Consider the following 19,515-nt stretch of genomic DNA (forward strand, 5'->3'; position numbering starts at 1 on the left):
AAATGGGTCAGAATGAGGTTTTATGTGAAAGAGTGAGACTTTCTGAAGAGATCTCCGTTTTTAATACACTGAGAAAAAAGCACACATTATTCATATATTGCAAAACAGGGAAGAAAGTATCTAAAAGTACTGTCTAAATCACAGCATAATCTGAAGATGGTTAAGTGATCAGCAAAATAGTTTCCACTGAAAATGGCCTCTGTCAGAAAAAATTTGTTTTCAGGCTCTGTTAAGTGAATCAGTATTGCTGTTAAAACTCTCGGTGGCAAAGATCTGATTTCTTTGAAACTTGATGAGTTTCTCTGAGCAGTGAGGAATGGCACTCAAAATGGGTTGGTTTTCCGTACATCAAAATTTCAGTTTCCTGGTTTTGATACACTTGTCAGTTGTGATAACTTTTAAAGATGCACTGAAAATATGGGGGTGTCAGTATTCTAAAAAGGAGAGTTTAAAATTAAATGGAGATAAAAGATGTTTGTTCATACTCCAAATTTAAATAGTTTAAAAAAGGTAAAACTCTTTTTTCTGATGTATCTCAGGAACCAACAAAATAACAAGCAACCTCCCTAATGAACAAAGTTTTTCTTCAGCTAGGAAAAACTGCATTTTGAAAGATGTAATCTCCAGCTATTGGGTTATCCCAAACCACTGGTACTGGTTTTGATTTCAATTTCCAAATCATAATGCGAGTTTGGTGTGGCAGGAATTTACTGCTGGAATCAAACCTTCTTGGTAAAATTTTTCCAGATGAGAAAGTTGAGATGCTGAACCCTAATACTAGGTAGGATTTGCTTCATATTTTATAAACCTGATAGGGAAAGCAATACACTATAACCAAAATGCTTCTGACCTGCTGAAATTTCTATTTTCCTTACATTTGTCATGATGTGATTTGGGTCAGGAGTCAGAGGGGGACTCACGGTGGGTTGATGTTTCAATGTAGTGGTCTGTGTTAATTTGCTTTGTCAGCCTTCTTGTGGCCCTGCAGAACAGGCAGGGAGGTACAGGCTGTTGGTTATTTTCAGCTCAAGGTTGTTTGCCACTTCAGTTTACTTTTGGAGAGTGTGCCTGTAAGAGACCCAGGTACTTAATACAAATTTTTAAAAAGGCATAATTGGAAACTGCTGCTTCAGATTGGTTGAATTTTCTCTTAAATTTGGTCTTACTTTCATTTAATGCAATTGCTTCATCCTGTGAAAACACAGAGATGCTCTATGACCATCTCTGCCACTATTTGCTCTTACCACTTAAGCAGAGGAATAAACCAAAAAAATCAGTGAATGGCAATGATGGCACAAGTCAAATCTCGTCAGGCAGTGGCTGCTAAATCAGTGACACAGCTGACATTTAGTGGAGGAAAAAGCCTGAGGAGTGAGTGAGCAATCTGAGCTGCTGCCCGGGGAACTTTCCAACAGTTTGACTCATCTGTCTTTTCCATCAGCCATTTGTGTGACTCCCTGTGCCTAAATATCTCTGAGAAGTGCAGAGGAATAGAGATTCTAACAGGATGCAAGAAGATGCTCAGCCAAGAAGGGATCTAATTAAAACCTTGCTCTGAATATGTCAGTGGTTTCTTGAGTTGCTGTCAGTCCTTTTTTTGTTGTGGGTGCCAAATGAGATTTGGCAGTGAAGGTAATACAATGTACAATTCTATGATATAGATTTCTTAGATTCTCACTAGAGTAAACTGATAGAGTAAACTCAAATATATGTATTTCCCACTAATATATATAAGTGAGAAATAGTGTTACTTTGAGTAATACAGCCCTGTAATTGTACAGCAATGTCTTGATACCAGTCTTTGCTAAACATCTGTTTCTTTGAAGAGGGGAAGGGTTAAAGTCTGGAATTCCTTTAACCCAAGAATTGCCAGCATTATAAAGATGCTTTAATGTTAGGTAAGCTGCACCTTTGCAGAATTTATTTATTCCATAAGATCCTGTCTCAGTGTATGGTAAATTATTTGGTGGGTTGGGTAGCTGGCAGTCTATTCTGTCCTTGTGTGAGACAGTAATTGCATATAATGTACAGTATTAGCAGGTACTTTTTATGTATTATGGGTATTAAACCATTTTTCTTAAGCCTTAATAAAATCACTCTATGCAGGTTATTAGACAATTTGTATACTGGGAGGGAGAAAAAGGAAATCTTGAGAAAGAGAGGTGGGGAGACTTTGCCACATCTTGGTGCCACTCTCCGAACTGAGCCCTGGGCACCCACAGAGTGTTTCAGAGCAGGATTTTGGAGCTGGGCACTGCCTGAAGCTCTGCTTTAGCCCCTGGGTGAGCTCCCAGTTTGCTTTTTGCATTAAAGAGCCAGAGCTTTGGGCGTGCTCACACCTACATCTGGAAAAACTTCCATTGAAATGGTTTCCAAAGAGCTCTGCTGGAAACTACCCCAGCAGCTGCTGGTACAAAGCAGAACAGGCTGCTGCAGCAGCCACAAAAGCAGCCCATGCTGAGACCAGCCTCGCTGTTTGAGCCTGAATTGGGCAACTTTTGGGGCGTGGACTCAGCTTTGCAAGTTGTGTCTCTTTGTTAGAAGCTGCTGCTCAGCATCAAATTAGTTATTGCACAATTCTCATTGAAAAATCTCTCTAAAAATTGGTCAGTTTAATAAATCTTTTACAGTTAGAGCAGTAACAGCACATTATTGTGTAGGATAGTAGAATGTTCTTGCAGAAGAAGATCAGCTGCTGAGCAATGTAAGGGGGGAAATTAAATTATTAGTGTTCTCTATTTAAAAAATGAAGTGAGCCGTAACACCTCATAGACTGCTATAGATGCTTTTATTTTGAAGATTAAGTCTGCACATCCATAAAATCCACCAACTTTAATATTTATAACAAGTGATTGCTACTTTGCATACAAAATTTACCAAAGAGGGGAGGACTAGCAGGATAATTGCTTTGTTTTAAGGAGAGAACATTACCAAAACATAAAACATGATGTTAATTCTTTAAAGGGAAATGTAACACTACCCAGTTTTTCTTTAATAATTGTCTATCTTGTGCTGTGGTTCAACTAAGATGAATTAGCATGACAAGAAGTTACTTATATTATAAAATCTAAGTTGGAGATCTGCTGTTTTTATTTTGTGACCCCAAATATGGCTTTGCTTACTTGTAGGTGAGAATAGATTCACCTGATCTGAAGCCTGGGAATTCACTTTAAGTGTACAGGGTGAAAAAAAGGCAGTAAAACTCTGCTAGTATTCCTGAGTGGATCTAGTTCTCAGTCAGAACAAAGCCATAAGGTTCTGTAGTGAATGTATTCGTTTTCTCTTTTTCTGGAAATCTAGGAAGGACGTGCTTGGTACTACAGTCAATCCACTGAGTTGCTAAATTTAAGTACAATGTTAGATGTAAAGCAGTTGCTTGCAGTCCAGTCCATGTATTGATGACTTACTGATCCCTCCTATCCTGACACAAATACCTTTCTGCTTGGGGAAAAAGGCAAAGCATGTTCCTGAGCAATTGTTTTAATTTGGTGTGACTAGTAAAGAATGCCTTATACTTGGGCCCTGGTCTCTTGTCATTAAAATAAATAAGTGGGACATTAACTTGATACAGGAGATGATCAAACACATCAGCAGGGAACCCATCAACTCCCTTTTAGGACTTGAACAAGATTGCAAAGATTATTTTTGGAAAGCAAGCAGAGGCATCCCCTCTCCTTTTATCTTGAAACACAGCAAATATTTCGTGATAACACAACTAAAGCCCTTGCTCCTGGCAAGAGGGCAGGGGAGGATCCCCCCATTACTGGTGCTGTGAGCCACCAGGCAAATCATAGAACCACAGAGGCATAGAACAGGCTGAGGTGGAAGGGAAGTTCTCAGGAGGGTGGGGGACTCTGGCAGAGGGGCCCTGTCACCTGAGGAGAGTGCCCTCAGCGATCTGCCAAGAGCCCTGCTGCATCAAGGACACCAGAAGGGGACAAACAGCTCCTTCAGCTTCTGCAGGTATGGCACGAGGGTCAGTATGAGCTCAGGGTGACACAGGGAATGGCTAAATTCCTCTTCGAGCCATAGAGCTGGATCCCAGTGGATGGACACTTTCCCTGCTCTATCAGTCCCAGGCTCTGAGACTCTGCTGGTGGCCACCGTGCCCTGACTCACAGAATGTCCCCCTGGGAAAGGAGCAGCTGCCTCCCACCATGGCAGAGCCTTCCCAAGTGCTGGTGGAATAGGAAATAAGCTGCACACAGGTTAATATCAGATGGCAGAGCTGAAAAGTGTAACTTTTTCCATGAGTTCTGGCCTCCAAATGCCAACATTGGATCCTCCAGCAGAGTCAGCAGCAGCTACAAATATGGGATTTATCCTCCCTGCCTGCTTTTGCACTTCCCTGCTTCTGTGGCTGCCTGGGATGAGCCAAGTTCCTGTTACTGAGATGAAGGACCCTGGCTCGTTACAGAGGCAGCCAGAGTAAGATGTGCCAGGGTATAAAATGCCTGTCTGAAAAGCATCTTTAGAGCACTGCCAGCTCTCCAGCTCATGGCTGGACCTGCTTGGGTTTCATGTGTGCTCTATTTGTGTGCCCTTGCAGCCACTCCCTCGCTCCCCGGCGCCCCTCTGTCCTGGCTCCTGGGCTGAGATCCCTGCCCAGTTCCCTTGTCCAGCAGCACAGTTGCTTTTAGTGAGAGAAACAGTGACCAAAACACTTAAGGGGTGGTCAGAGAGGAGAGGGGAAAATGCCAGCTCTTACTTCAGCTTTTTAGCTTCAATTTTTGTTGTGAAAGAAACCGAAAATAAATCTCACTTATTACAGATCCAGGTCTTCCCTGCATCTTAAATGATGTAAGTTCAGGCAGGACATGAGTACCTAAATGAGATTTGCAGGACAACATCAGGTGCTGGCACCTCAATTTCTTCATTTTAACACAGGAGCCATTATTAAAAAAAACCACAAAATGAAGAAAACAACCAAACAAATAAAAAAAAGGCCAACAAAACTATAAGTTTTCTTTCTGTGATTTAACTTGGACAGGTAATAGTTTCCTGTGTTTCTGCCAACTTGCTTTTGAAAATTGCCTTATCCAAAACTGCCTGAATAGAGTGAAGAGCTTGCCATTGTCTTCTGAATTCCAGTCTGGGACTGTCATTATTATCCTTAAACATAATCCAAATGTATTTGTCAGAGTTTCCATCTTTAAATTTTCTGTGCTAATATTTGCAAAATACAGAATGTGGAAAAGTGCAGCTAAAGTCTCTGTTAGGAAAAAGAGAAGCAAACTAGGACTGACAAAGCAAATATCTAATTGTGAAACTTCTGCTGTGGAAGGGCTCTCTCAAATTCAGTGTGAGGAAAAAGAACAAATTATTGCCAAAGTTTGTCCTTTTTTTTTGTATTTTCTTTCTTGCTCTTCATGGTAAGCTGAGTAGAATATATAGTGTTCTATGGAAAACCTGTAGCAAAAAAAAAAAAAAACATAGAGATAGCCAGTTCAATTATTGAATTATATTTTAAAAATTCATTAGAAATTAACTAAATATCAGGTAGTAATCTTTAATGCTAAGAAATGCTTGTTTTCCCAGATACATTTTTTAACAAATCTATAGTTTAAAAAAATCTAATTTCAGTAATCTGTTTTCTAATTTTACTTTGGATTGTTTTAATTTTATTTTAATTTAATTGAATTGTACATTTATACCTGAATTGTTAATTCAAGTGTTGTTTACAAGCAGCTTTGTTAGGAATCTGAGTGAAATAGTGTAGCTCCTGATAACAGGGAAAAATAAAGCAATTTGCTGCTCTTCAGTATAAATGGTATAAATCACCTATTGCAAAGGAAAAAAAAAAGGAAGTCCAGAACTTAGCTTTTAATAATAAATCTATAAATAAACATGATGAGCAAATTTAAAAATATTTGAGAACTTCAGAATATTTAATGATTTCATTAGATCAAGGTGATGATGCTGAATTCTTTATTTCTACTAGAACATGTTTGTCATGCTGCTGTAAAATGACCTCAGGATGACAAAACACAGAGTAACTGATATCCTTCTGTTAAGTGAAGGAATGAAAGACGTTTCCCATGCAAATTTTTTTGGGATTTTGCTCATTAGTTGCCCATTAAAGAGTACATTTCAGGATTTTTCTCTTTTGCTGTGTGTGCTGGCCCTGTGCCCTCAAAATTGTGGCTACCTTATGTTTTCTCTTGAATGTTAAATGCTTTCTTTACCTTTCAGCACCTTTCAGATCAGCTTTTCTCTTCCTTCCAGGAGAGTTTAAGGACAGCAGATAATTAACAGCTGATCTTTCAAAGAGGTGTTTGTAAATTCTGTGCTTCACTGGCTGAAACACAAACTAAATTAAATTAATTGTGGATTTACCTCTGATATCCTGTTCTTCTGAAAAAAGAAAGAATTTCTAACTGAAAATGAAGGTGAGAAACATTTAACTTCATCCTGTTCAAAAGCAAGTCATGGGATGGTTACTGCTTTCTGTGTTCATGTTACTGAGGAGCATTAAATTCTGTTCCTGATAAGTCACCCAAGATCCCGAGTCCTGTTTAGAGCATTAGCTCACCTTGCAAAGCCTTGGCATTTGGGCCAGCCTGTCACTGGTACCTCGGGGGCAGCTGGTTTACTTTCCTATAATCCCTCCTCACCACCTGCTGAAGTCAAGGAGTCTTTCCCTCATTTTCGGGAGGTGCTGTGCAGGTGGGAGGAATTCCTGCAGCTCTGAGAGCTCTCAGTGCTGTGGGGAGGGGTCAGCCCCTGTTCAGCACTCTGTGACATTTGGACATACCAATACATACATCAGAAGTGCCTTTCTCGTTTGTTCTACTCGGGCACAAGCTATTTTAGGCTGACATTTTCCAACCAGGCCTGAGGGAGTTAGATGCCTGAATTAAATCCAGTTTGACTGATTTGGACATTGAACATCTCTGAACCGAAATCCTGCTGATAGGCAGAGGGGCTGTGCTAAAACAACATTATTAGCTCTTCAGTTATATAGAAATGTACATCTTGATCTCATTTTTTTCAACAAAATGGCCAAATAATTGAATCACGAGTGCAAATACAGGAATTGAACCTTGGAATAATATTTTTTTAAGTGAACATGCAAGATGTGCATGCACTGAAGGTGAAGCTGCCATAGAGTTAAAACCCCCCAGCTGTTTTAATGTGGAGATGATACAAGCACTTCCTATGAAAACATTATACTCTTGTCAATTTAAATATGTGTATTTTATTGAGTGACAAGGAAGTAATTCATTGCAGCTGTTTCTCTCATGAAAAAGCATATTTTTAGATTGTCATATCAAAAAATTTGCAATACCCTAATTTATACAACAGTTTTTAAGCAAACACTAATGTGTTTAGCATAGCATAAGGGATGATACAAATTGGGAAAGTTTGCAGCAAATGTAAGTGAATTCAAAATGACAACCTGGGGAAGAAGAGCAGAGTTAAAGAACTCTCTCTCCTTGTGCAGACTCTGTGTGCAAATGCTCTTTAAAGAACACAGTCTGGAAGTGGCTCAAGCATTGGAAAGCAAAGAGGCAAACAATTCCTAACAAGGCTGCCTGTGTGCAGCTCTGCTGCTGCTATCACCCTCAGAAGGTTTACACTGAAGTGCTCTTTGCCTCACAAGCTCTACTTCAGATGAATATCATTTATGGGAAGAGCTGTAAACAAAAGGGAAATGCCTTGAATGCTTTTCAGTGCTGAGGAGAAGTGTTATTATAGAACTCTGACCCCAGCTGCCACCCGGGTAAGGCCAGTCTGTCTCAGGTTATCATTTTGCCACCCAGCACAGTAGAAAATAACAAAACTGCAGTCCATAGACTTCCTCTCTCCAAACTGATTGTGTAGAGTTGAAATGAAAAAAAAAATACCATCAAAATTTGCCTGTCATAGCTGTTTCTGCAGTCATCTAAACCAGTGAGAGCAGCTACCCAGTCCAGCCTGTAAAACTTGGAACTGGGAGGAAATGTCTTTATTCTAAAGGCTTTGGGGAGATGATTGTTTGTGGTCTGGGTGTCTTTGGAGTGTCAGGAACTCTAATAAAAATAGTCATAACATGAGAACCTTCATCTGTGGCCTCAAAGTGGACATCTGTGCCCTTCTTTGAAATGAACTGAAATTGAGGATGGCTGAAGTTGCCAACATATTCCGCCTTAATGTGCTCTATCAATTTGCCTTCTGTGCAATTCAGTTTCAATTTCTAAAGCCCTAAATGTTCTGAGGGCAGGTTCACCTATGTGATCCCCTGTCATCAGCAGTGTCACAAAATTTGGGACATTTCTTTAATGTCATCTATAACTGACTGTCTTTTGGAAGTGACGATAAAAATCTTTGCAGAAGTTCTCACGTCTGGGAATGATATTCTGAAATATTACTGGTTTTTTCATGCTCTCCTTCAATCAGCCCAAGAACAGAAGGATGATCTGTTTGTAAGAACTCTTCTGACTGCAGAAGAGCAGTGGCTTTTCTTACCCTTTTAAGGAAGTTCTCCCTGTGGTCTCCAAGACCTCCAGGAAATTAAAGCACTTGAGATTTTTAAGTGGACAATGTACTTGTACAGTTGCAGTTTGCTGGGAAAAGAGCTGCTTAATAATCTGTAGCTGGAATTTATGTGGTACAGCAGTCATCAGTGTTGTTCACCTTATCAGCTGCTCTGGTGAGTTTGGCTGTGGATGGTTTGTCATTGTCCAGTGCTCATTGCTGTCATCCCACTGGGGATTCAGTCCAGCTTGAATCCAGACCTGCAAACTTGCTGAAATGCAACAGAAGTTGCTACCTAATGAAGGGACAGCCACAATTTAAAAAGAAAACCAAACAAAAAACCTTGCAGGAAAGCTCTAGTCTGTGATGGAAGATTAGGTATGAAAAAAGAGGACAAAAATGTTCAATTTACCATGAGCTTGGGGCTGAATCAAGCCTGTAGTATCCTGGCAAAATCAAAGCTCTTTTCCCTGCCACAATGCTCAGTAAAAACTGAATTTTTTTTTTTGTTTGGAAATGGTTGCTGTGTTTCTTCTGAATTTTTTGAAGCAAGAAAGCAAAGCTAACAATCTAACTTCTAAGTCAAAATAAGGTGGCAAACACAGAGAGGCACAAGGGAAATCAAATGGTTTTGGCTTAAACACTGATAGTATTCATGTAAATTTAGATATGAGAGTAGGTTTGCTTTTCTGATTAGTACATATTTCTATTTCTGTAATTCCACTAGACTTTACATCTAAGCCTTTTAAAGATACTTATCTCTTCATTGAGTGATGGGAAAGAAGTCCAAGGGATCTGAAAACAGTGGGGAGCATTGCTAAGTGTCAGGAATGAAATGAGAAGTTTGCTTATGTCTAGCACATGGGAAAGTTGGGAAAGTCAAATACTGCTGGAAAGGGATTTTATTTCCCTTCCATTTGTTTTCCTTTTATAAACTTGCCATCTACAAGTCTTCTATGGCCTTTCTGTCTCTGATCAATTGAAACAGACTTTTAAAATATACATAAAACTATTTTGCTAGCAGTGCTTTTATACAGCTATGACATACTGAGCATAAATCATTGAGGAGAAACGTTATTTTTTCCCCCACACATTATATTTAAATGATCTGCTTGCCCTGGTGCAGGTAGGGAGGTTAAAGATTATGGGCCTGCCTTCCTCTTTGAGTGACCTTCTGTCTGCAGCAAACATATTAGAAATATTTTTAAATCATTTACTCAGTTCTGCAAGAGCCCTGTTCTACCTTGGTTCTTCCTTGATACCCATTTCTAAAAACAAGCTTGGTTTCCTCCTTGCTCTAACATTCACTGGAGTTTGCTCTCACTGAATTTCCCAAGATGAGAATCTGTACAACCCCTTGGACATTTCATATTATTGCACCTTCGGGTATAATGTGGAATCCAATATTATTAACAAATTGCAGAATTCACATTGAGCTGAATTTCAGCTTTACTAAGTAATATCTGATTTTGCAAAAAAGATCTTCCCCTATTCTTGTTTTATATAAATAAAAGCATAGATAAATACTATGAGCTTTTAAGATGTATTGCAATGTTCTTGCAATATTTGCATATTGCTGAGTTCTGTGCTACAGGTAGAAAGACAAAATTGAAAAATCAAAATAAATCAAATAGGACAACATGCTGTGGCTAAATTAACAGAGCCCCCTACAACAAATACTCACTGTGCCTGAATATCAAAGCACAACTTCTGTCCTTACTGAGCAAGGAAATTCCCCTTTGTATGGTTCATCTTCTGTGGGTTTTGGACTCTTTTCATATAGGGTATTGTCAAATTCAACTTTTTGACAGCAGAGCTCAGAACACAGGGAGTCTTTTAAGCCCTTATGTTGTGATGCTTTCATCTATTTAATTTTGCTGTTATCTTTCCATGCTGTTGTTGTGCATTGGTCCTTGACTTTGTCTTTCAGGCAGGAAAAGTATCTTTAGTAGTTGTTTCATGTGGTTTCAGTTCTGTCCTTCCCCTAAGAAACCAAAGGAAAAGGACAGTTTTTCAAACACAAAGGATTTGCCATTCATCCTGAATTGCTCTGGAAGTCAGGCATGTGTGGTGAGGAGGTCAGGGAGGAAACACCTGCAAGTGGAAGTAGGAAAATGTTATTTGCTTCACTGTCATGGTTTTCTCTGCATCAGAGATGGCCAGAGCCACTGAGAGCTGAGCCCTCTCATCAGCAGAATAGAACATACCCTGTCATCAACCTCTACAAACTTGACATATGCTGTTAAAGGCTGGCATACTATACCACATAAATCTTCCAGGGAAGTGGGCTTCTCCATTTCCTAATATCAGTTTTCTCTCTTTCTCCACTTATTTAGGAGTATATAAAGACTATTTAGACTGATTTTTTAAAACAGCAGCCAAATCATGGTGCACTTACCCACCTGGTTTTCCAAATCCAGACTGATCCATTTGTCAGCAGCCACATTACAGATTAGCCACCTCTAGGCACTGGATATACACAGAGAATACCCATTTTTCAAAAATATAAACCACACAAAAGAGCTCTGGTATAAATTTCAAACATCTAAATAAAATTAAATTATTTTCTGATAGAAGTGTGTCTATGCATAGTCCTACTCAACATGGGACTAGAGTGCAGCACTGGGATGCTGACAGGGATTTATACCTCAATAGGCAAATTTTGTATTTTGTATGTGACTGGTTGGCTGGCTTCTATTTTATGAAAGAAACACATGTTAATTTAAGGATTGTAGTGAAGTTGTAGCTGTATTGGTGGGGCTATCTCTAATTTGTAGCTATGTGTATCCCTGGCTTAGTGCTATGAAGGTGCCATCACTCATAAAGGAGAGCCATTCTAAGTATCTAATGTGTATTTGAAAAGCTTGAACTCATTGACCATAACTTCAGTGCTAAAAGCACAAAAAGGGTTTAACACACCTAATAATTTCACTGGCCCAGAATTATGGGACATTAATCTCTGGAAGAGTCTATAAGGCACATGGCTCTTTTCCCTATGCCTTTGGTGAAAAATGCAAAACAGTGAAATAGTTTCAGCAGAAATGACTCTGAGTCTTCATTTTACTTTAGAATGAAGGCTGAGTTACCTCCTTTGGTCAGGCAGAAGATGTTACCCTGCTCCAGACATATGGCCTGGAACAGCTCCCCGGGAGCAGAGCTGCTGCCAGGCACAAAGACATTTTGTCCCAAACACTCCTTACACCGAGGAAAGGGGGAGTTGGTAACAAATATTGTGCCAGTGCCATGACTTTATACAAAGAAAGATCTTTATCAGTGTTGTGGTGCAAATGTGACAAAGGCAGGAAGGAGGTGTGGACTTGGAAAAAAGTACCCACAGTCAGCAGCTGCTGCTGCCAGACCTTGACCACTGCCTAAGGGCTCCCCAGCCAAGTGTGCCTGAACTGTGGCTACCTGACTCTGAGCCCTCAGTACAAAGTGCTCAAGAATTCCCAGGAAAGATCTCTGAGAGGAAACACAGAGCATTAACAAGAAAAGAAAGATCTTTGGCTTTTCTGGTTTGCTCTCAAAAATGAAAAATTCTGTGTTTGACAGGAAACAGCCTATTGAGTGTCTCCCCAACACATGGAACATCCTGGTGAATATTTAAGCCATTCCTAGAGTGTTCAATAAAAAGAAAGGTCAGATCCCAGCTGTAAGCAGATGGATGGTTGACATGAAAAGGAGAAAACCCTGCAAGGTCTCCAAAATCAAATCTCCCACTGGTCTCAGGAACAGAAGATTTCTATATCTGACTTCCCTCAAACAAGTTCCACAATATGCTTGCATAAATCAAAGAGCTGTGTATACACCATGCTGCTCCCCTTCACTATTTATATTCCCTTGGAATGAAAAATAGCTCACCACCTGCCTCGTTTCTATCATAATGTAACAGGTCACAGAGTTAACACCCTTCTGAAATGAATGGCAGAATTAAATTACAAAACTGGTCACCTTACACAACCAAGACATTTTGCACCTGACTTGAAACCTTTCCATAGGAAATACAAACATCTCATAAATAGATAAAAATGTTATTTCAAGTGTGTGTATTGTCACTAAAATACTTTCATTTCAAGCCTATATGTGCTAAAATTATGGAACTGTGTGGGTGAGAGTATAGGGATTTAATATTTTATCAAAGTTTTAAAGTAAATTTATAGTAACAGTGGAGCTTTGCTGATGATATAGAATCTCTACAAGATATGAATCTGTTTCAACACCAGATCATGGGACTTGTCAGAAGAATAAACGGCTAAGAGAAAAAATAACATTAGGCAGCTATAGACATAGATACAAGAATTGGAGTAGTTTGGGTATCTGGAAGAAGAAACAACTTCAGAATAATTAATGTTAAAACCATTTATTTCAGTTGAATTAATAACAACTTTTGGTCCAATTAGATCTTACTAATCATTAGAAGTACCCAGGAATATTTGGCAATTATTGTGAACTCAGCAGATCTGTTGGCTGGACTGGAGGGAAATGCAGTGAAGATGAAAAGAAAGGAAACCTGGGCAGGCAGAAGGTTGGAGAGAAATCACCACCACAGAGCTTTGATGGCAGCCGAGGGTGGTAGTAAAAAATAATATTATTGAGGACACATAAAAATAGACTGAAGAACATTTCATGCTATTTGTTGCCTGAAAATAATAAGTGTCCATGTGCTGTCTAAATTTGCTATTCAAGTTTTACTACTTTATTTGTTTGAACGAAGCAAAGCTGGAGACAATATTTCAAGTGACTTAAATCAGTCAAGTTTAAAGAGTTTCATAAAGTGAATTCCAAACAATAAACACAATTTTATTAATTTATGCATTTGTGACATACAGCAATGCCAGGAAGTTGAAAAATAATATTTGGTTAATTGAAATTAATTTGAAAGCCATGATTATCTTGTCAACAAGAGGCAACACAAAATATCTCTACATCAGCCTCATGCTCCTTTCAGTCTTTAAAGGACTAACAGCTGAAAAGCCATGGAGAGCTGGCTGGTTTGGTACCTTTGCAGTGATTCCATATTGAGATTTCCCAATGGAGCAGAGGCAGAAATGTTCATTCTGCCTATTGTTATATTTGCTTAACACATTAACAGAGGAATTTGTTTTCTGGGGCAGTCAGTGAGGCATTGTTCTTTTTCCAATTGAGATTAATTAGATCAGTGGGAATTTAGAATGAGCAGAAACTGCATGATCAGGGACAAAATCCACTGCTTGCTTATTCTGTATTAGGGTTGTTCCATTCCAAATGCAGCCTGTACAAATGACCAGTGCTTTCCATTACTTCTTTGGGAATCTATTACACAACATAATCAATGTGATTACCAGGAAATATCCCTCAAAAATTAGTTCAGCCCAAATTAGCAATAAACTGTTTTAAAAGTTTCCATTTTGAGCAATGCTGATTTGAAACATACCAGGCAGTGCAAATAACTTCCTTTGAAATCAGGTTTTTCACTAGCATTACTGTGCCATTGAAAAAGTTGTCAATTCAAGTTTAACAAATACAATAAAGAATAAACTGGAAATAAACAGACTTGAGCCAAAGTTGGATGATGGCTAAATGTTGAATACTGGCATGCTGGTACTTGGTGTGCAGGAGCTCCATCTGCCTTCCCACTTTTGTACTGCTGCAGAAAGCCAGAGTTAAAACATCTATGGAATCAAAGTTAGCAGTACTGTGATGAGTCACTGTAACTTTATTCCACTCCAATAAGAGAGCTTTGTCCTTAAACCAAAATTACTAACTGAAAGTTACAAACAACTTCCCAAGAAGAATAAGGACTTTTCTGAAGAATGGATTCTTTCTCCATTAATAAAGACCAAACATTTTACAGAGTTTCTTTCTTTTTGGTACAAGAGACAAATTAACAAATTATGCATGATGCAAAATAAACCTCCTGTGGAAAGAACAGATTCAAAATTCTTGACATTTATATCAACTGAATCTTGTATCATTATGTATATGAAATCTGGATTCACTGAAAACATTTTACATAAGATAGAAAAGTGAAAACAAGGGCAAGAAGAATTAAGATTTAAAATTCTACAAGAAAGAGAAATGGAAATGTTCTGTTTGCTTCTTCAAGTCTTCACAGAACCTGATGATGACACGAGGCCCTTGGCTCCTGTTCAAAGAACAATGGAAGAAATTTAATAAATAGAAGTTATTAGTCCTCAGATGAGGAAGAAAAACACCCTTTGGTGTCTGTAAGAGCAGAAAAATGATATTGCATATTCAACTGCATAAGAGCTTTCAAAATTCCAGGCAATGTTCATTTTCTAGGGATAAGCAGAAGACAGTAGGACAGCACAAACCATTCAGCCCTGTGCTGGGACTCTGCCTCATGTAAAGGAGAGCTCTGCCATTTTCCTAGACCACTCCAAATGTCCCAAGCATGTGTTAAGCAGATCCTCCTCCAGTCTGAGCATAGAAAAGATGTTTGCTGGCTGTGAGATCTGGCAGATGCACCAGGCTGGGTCACTACTGCTTCACACACTCGTGTTAACACTTGTACACACCAGAACCTAAAGAAAGCTGAAACTCCATCTGCTGATCACTGGATTGATCTGTGCCTAGAAGATTCCTCCAGCCCACAGGACCTCTCTGCACCAAGCATATCTGCATGAGCTTAGTGTTTACTGACAGATTTTTGCTTCACTATAATTCTCAGAACACGGTGATGTCCAAGAATGCAAATTTTGTACTGCTACTTGACACACTGAAGAGCAGAGAATAAAAATACTTGGTAATTACCTGACCTTAAAGGAGAAGCTCTCTTGCTGTCATGCATCAATCACACTGAATTTTCCTACTGCTAAAAACTGACCTTTAATTGCAAAGTGGGTATTTTTATCATATTCCAAATTTACAAAGTCTAATTTAATGCACATGATTCAATGTAAGTGGTATCCACAGCACTGGGTGGAAAAGACTCATGCAGAATTATTAGGGAGGTGGAACCTCACAGTGTTCAGGACTCTAAATCAGAAATTCACTGAGACACTTTGGATCTTGTAGGTCTGTGACACTGAGAGCTAAGAAGCTTGTCATAAAAACCTCAAAAAAAAAATTTCTTCTTGTTTCACTTGGCAAAACAAAAGAAAATGTTTGCATAAAGTTTTACTATGCAAAAGTATTTCTAATTGCATCTCCCCAAAGTTGTCCGTCTCAATTAGTTGCCTTGTGTAATAAATGTGGTATAGCATAATCTCTTTTTATTCACACTATCTTCATTTGACTTGTGTGATTTCAGCACACACAAGGGATCACCAGTGAAGCTGTGCCCATTTGCTCCAATGACTGGATTTATTCTAGTAAACCACCAGATGGTGGTGGATCTTCAAGCCACTGACAACTGCAAACTACTTGAATAGGTCTACTTTAAACTGGCATTTCAAAGCAAATTTCATTGGTTTCTTTATGTAGGCACAGATAAGATCAACCATCCTTCTTAGCACAATGGAAAAGTCAAGCCCCTCATGCTCTCAGAAGCACAAAAATAAGAATTAAATTAGGGTAAAGAAACAGTACAATTTACTTAGCAGAGAGATTGCACTAGTCTGACACGTTAGATGAGAATGCCTTGGCAACCATGAGGCAAATGCTCTCCTCACCAGAAGATCAGATTCCAGTATCCCTGCTCTACTTATCATTTTTAGCCTTGTGACTACATGAGCAAGACTGGACACCTGTGCTGGGCAGGATCAGAGCTTCAAGATCAGCTTTCAGGTCTGAGAGCAGCACTTTTCAGAGATCATCATGGCATTGGCTGAGGGGGAAAAAACAGAGAATGAATGGGTGTGATGATTCAGGCTACACAAAACAACAAACAGAGAATTCTGAGTGACCTTTCAGGGGGAAAGACACAAGAAAAAGTGAAGTGTGTTGGTATGAGCAGGAAAGAACAGACAAAATTTGTTCTCAACAATATCAGAGTGCAGTAATCTTGTCTCCTACCTGTTACTCTCTTAAAAAACCCAAAACCATTACAACATGTGTAAATAAACACATTAAGTATCCTGGCTCTGTTAAAAGCAGGTCTCCCAGGAAAAAAAATCTTGATATTTCCTTTTCTATTTCAGAAGAAGACAGAAACAGTTTCTGTCCTGATCAATGACTCAGTATCCTGGAGAAGTACATTTGGTTTGACACGTTGAATTCTGAGGAATGTGCTGCTAAAAGTCCTCATATTCAGCTTCTACTTTGGTCTGAAACAAGCTAAACTTTTAATTTCCCAGATATTTGTAGAGTGAGACCAAAGTGACATTAAGAAGTGTGATGTATTTGCTGTTTTTAAAACCATGGTGGTCTACAAGCAGGCCACTTTTTAACATCAGCTGGAAAAAATAGACAAGCGCTATCAACCACAGTAAGAAATCATGTGTAAGGAATGATATGATAAATATGGAGGATGGTGAATTTTGAAGGGTAAATTATTTCAACAAAACCCAATCTATTATTTTTTCTGAAAAAAACAACTCCAAAAAGACTGCAATTGCAAAGTAAGATGGAGCAAGTGTAGTTGTCACAATCAATTATTGCCTTTCAAGTGCAGGAAAATGACAAATGAGCCATTAAGAGCTGCTATTCTTTATTTAGAACTGAAAAAGAGAGAAATGAGTCTGCAAGAGAAAAGATCTTAAGCTTTTCTGCATGTTGATTTATTTCAAGTGAAAGTTATGTGAATATATGGAAGAAATATCTTCTGCAAGGTGCTCATCTTGGTAATATTGCAGACCTGCTGCATGAATCTTGTTACGATCAGTTTATGTTAATTAGTCTGGAAGCTAGAAAGAGGATTTCTGCAGCTAAGATCTCTTTTTAAAGCCATCTGTATAGGTGATCTTCAACAAAAAGCAACCTTTTAATACCCGGTGATGTTAAATACCCTGAGGATGTGGGAATTTGCTGTCAGCAGAGAACTGACAAGACACAAACAAGCCCTTTATGTGTCATCCTAGTGTGTGTGGATACACATAAAATCCAAAAATTTCCACAGGGCAACTGTCACGGGTAAAAACGGTGGTGACGGACAGGTTGTGAGTGCAGGCAGGACCCTCTGAGCGCCTCCTCTCTGTGTCAACACAGAAATAAAAGGCAGCGGCAGCTCCACCACAGGTAGCGGATGGTCCCTGACCACAGCTTTTACCAGCAAATGATGTTCTCCTTTATCAGCGGTGAAGCAGGGATGACTTGTTAGCACCGGGGGCTGTGTGAACACGCGGGGAGGAAAGTGGAGCCCCAATATTCGCTCCTGGAGCCGCACCGGGAATGACCGGGAACAGAGAGTGGGACACCGGGAACACCCGAAACACCGGCAGAGACCGAGACACCGGGAACACCCGGACACCGGCAGAGACACCGGGATCACCCGGACACCCGAACACCGCAGAGACACCAGAATCACCCGCACACCGCGACCCCTCAGCCCACAGCGAGGGGCGGGCGTGGCGCTGAGGGGAGGCACGCTCCCATTGGCTGGCTGAGGGAGGCGGGAGAGACGGGGCGTTGTGATTGGCTGCTGCCCGCGGCGGGCGGGGCGCTGTCTCGCGAGAGCCGCGCGGCCGCCGCGGTCTCGCGCGGCCCGTCCCGCCCCCGGGTCGCTGGGCCGGCGGCGGCGCCGCTCCCGCTGCGGCGGCCCCGGTGAGTGGCGCTGACCCGGCCGGACTGAGGGGGTGAGGGGCCAGGGCCGAGGTGACCGGGTCCTGGCGGTGGGAGGTTGTTTACGGTGTTTTGCCCCTGCTGTCTGGCTCGCCGGACCGCGCGGGCACGGCGCCTCTCCGTGAGGGGGTGCGCGCTGTGGCCGGGCCCCATCCCCCGTGCCTGTCCCGTTCCCCCCTTGTCTCCCCGTTTCTACTTCTCTTCCCCGTGTCCCCCTTGTCCGGTGCCTCTCTTTCCCCCTTCTTTCCCCCTTCCCATCTCTCTTTCCCCTCATTCACCCCCTCTCCCCCGTGCCCCTTCCCCTCCCTCCTCGCCTTCCGTGAAGGACCCGGCCCCTCACAGGCCCGCGGTCACTGCTCTCATCCCTCATCCTTCTTTTTTACTGTTCTTAAAGAGCATGGTTGTGGCTGTTCCTCTTCGGTCAGGCTGCACCTCATCCTTGGAAAAAGATAATTGAGAGAGAAAAAGTTTGGCTGGTGGTGGAAGTGGAGGAGGTTCCTCTGAAGTAAGAGCCAAAGTAGATTGTGACTGGACTTTGCATCCGTGGCGTTGCGTGTCTGTGTGTCCGTGTGTGCCGTGGCTAAATGTGCGGTTGTTACATGGAGTCACAACTCTGTAAAGAGAAGCCCACAAGTGCAGGACACCTGAAAACCATCTCTGGACAAATGGGAAGGCTGTTGGATATTTATGTGTATGTTTTGTCATTTCTCAGCTTCTGATGTAAAAAAAATCAGAGAAAGATAAGCTTTCCTTTACCTTGTCTTATATTGTAGAGAGTAATAATAAATACTCAGACTATTAAATTCTGAGTCTGTTAAAGTGATTAAAAATTTTAACATTTTTCCAGGAATTATTTTAATGCTGATCACAGAACTAGAGTTGGGCATTGTAATGGTTTCATTTCCTTGCCCTTCTGGAGCTTTAATGTTAGGAGTGCCAAGGGCTGGTGTCCGTGCCCTGTTCCCTAAAACAGCTGATGAAGGCAATGGTTGAAAACCTCTTAAAAACCTCACAAATGTGTGTTGCTCCAGAAGGACACAGATCACTGCTAAGAGCTGTTATCTGCGAATCAAGGGGACTCTACTCAAACTAATGAAGTAGTTTGATTTACATGTGTGGTTGGGTTGTCACTCTTCAGCTGGAGTTTTGTGTACCAAGCCTATCATCAGATGGGATTTATGATTCAGGACCTTCACTTCCAATATTCGTTATGATTAGAAACCTCTCCTTCAGTGAAGGAGTGAACTAAAATAGAAAATACTATTGGTGGAAAGCAGTTTTGAGTCCTTGCCTTTCTTTAATGAGAATTAATTTATACACAGAAGTCTGTAGCAAAATGGTAACTTTAAATTAATGAATAGTCTGGGTTTATTATGTTTTTTATGAGATAGTGGAAAA

General features: G+C 40.4%; 1 protein-coding gene across 11 annotated transcripts in view; it reads left to right on the forward strand.

Moving 5' to 3' along the window:
- The first annotated feature begins 18,042 nt into the window (after window positions 1-18,042).
- LRRC28 (leucine rich repeat containing 28) overlaps window positions 18,043-19,515 on the forward strand; it is a 54,120-nt gene continuing 52,647 nt past the window's right edge. The window contains exons 1-2 of one of the 11 annotated variants that reach the window (XM_085588950.1): window positions 18,043-18,131; window positions 18,512-18,808. The gene's annotated coding sequence lies outside the window, so the exon portion shown is untranslated. The remainder of the gene's footprint in view (window positions 18,132-18,511; window positions 18,809-19,515) is intronic. The other 10 variants (XM_085588954.1, XM_085588947.1, XM_085588948.1 and 7 more) reach the window with 10 other exon arrangements.

Source organism: Lonchura striata, chromosome 10 (assembly GCF_050655825.1).
Source record: "Lonchura striata isolate lonStrDom1 chromosome 10, ASM5065582v1, whole genome shotgun sequence".
Classification (NCBI taxonomy): domain Eukaryota; kingdom Metazoa; phylum Chordata; class Aves; order Passeriformes; family Estrildidae; genus Lonchura; species Lonchura striata.